At 39.7% G+C, this 1,455-nt stretch overlaps 1 long non-coding RNA gene across 1 annotated transcript; it reads left to right on the forward strand.

Moving 5' to 3' along the window:
* Positions 1–497: 497 nt before the first annotated feature.
* On the forward strand, positions 498–1,205 carry LOC146513449 (uncharacterized). Its single transcript, XR_014874941.1, has 2 exons — positions 498–849; positions 1,007–1,205. It is a non-coding gene; the product is annotated as an uncharacterized LOC146513449 (long non-coding RNA).
* Positions 1,206–1,455: the final 250 nt, after the last annotated feature.

Below are 1,455 nucleotides of genomic sequence, written 5' to 3' on the forward strand. Positions count from 1 at the left end.
TTCATCCCATAACTCACAGATCCATAAAAAATATTGTTTGAGCAAATAAGAGAAAGAGTTAGTAATCAGATATTTTGGCTTCTTGTGTCTAGTGTTGGGAAGGTTACTTTTAAAATGTATTCCATTACAGATTACAGATTACATGCCCCAAAATGTATTCTGTAACGTATTCCGTTACGTTACTCAATGAGAGTAACGTATTCTGAATACTTTGGATTACTTAATATATTATCATGCTGTTTACAACTACATGAATGTACTATTGCTGTGATTTATTACTGTTACTGAAGGTCCGCGGCTCCGAACCGTAGTAAAGGGACCTCTGGCTAATACGGTGGGTTCTGTGTCGGCTCGTAGCTGAAAACTAGCTTTACTTTGTTGTCTGGGTCAACTTTGCTAGCAGAGACAGAGAGAGGCGTTGAAAGGCTGCTCCAACAGAACTTATTGTTTCAGAGGAAAACACGAACACGGTGTACAGTCGAGTCTTAATAGCTTACTTAGGGCTTTGGAGCGTGATGTCACGGGGGTGGGCGTGGAAAGGATTTTGGCTCGATCCGCCATTTTCGGGGTCTAGCGCAAGTGAAAAGGGAGCGAAGGCACACACAACAGCCACGGTTCATATTTGCTGTGTGGTCGGCTGCAATGTTCGATCGCACGACCGGCAAGAGAATAAGCTTGAAAATGTTTTATCTTTTCATTCTTTCCCAACCTGGAAGCAACACGAGGCAGCTCATGTATCGATGTTAGCAAACGAAGGCGTCTAGCCTGGATAGCAGCTGTGAGACGAGCTGATATCCAGTTCTCTTCCATCTCCAAATATCTGTTGGTGCTCCAGACAGTTTCATTCCGGTAAGTTCTAAATAGGTTCATATCACTCTTTATAGCCTATTAGTTTTATTTTCGATGCACTCTGAGCTCATAGCAAATTAGAACAAACATCCTACTGAGTGATTTTGCAGAACCACCTTCTATTTATAGAGTTGCTAATTATTTGGCATTATTGCAGCAAACCAGCCTATGAAATGGATGAAACACATCGTGTCTGGGTTCCAGCGCTACACAAGGGACCTGCTTCAAACATACCACCCTGCCAATCAGATTACTTCTTCCATGTGAGGGTGAAGAGGTGACCCTTCTGGATAAGATGGTGAAGGTTTGCTGCGTTTTGGTGAACAGTGTGATAATAAAACCAGGGAAATATGAAACCTGCTCCTGTTAAATATTCTTAAGTATTGTGCTGTTAAAATTGCTGTATTTTTTCAAAAGATACAGTAAATAAAGTAATGTTAGTAGTGGTTGATATCATGTAAACACTGTCATGATTTTGTGTAAACATTTTGTCATTTGTAAACTATAAATGACTGGATTCTACACTATAACGGATGTGATGTTCTATAAAGTGGTTTTCATAATAATAAAAAAAAGAGGCAGAAATTAGTTTGTTTCTTTATTCAA

The sequence above is a fragment of the Neolamprologus multifasciatus genome, chromosome 7, assembly GCF_963576455.1.
Source record: "Neolamprologus multifasciatus chromosome 7, fNeoMul1.2, whole genome shotgun sequence".
In the NCBI taxonomy this organism is placed as follows: domain Eukaryota; kingdom Metazoa; phylum Chordata; class Actinopteri; order Cichliformes; family Cichlidae; genus Neolamprologus; species Neolamprologus multifasciatus.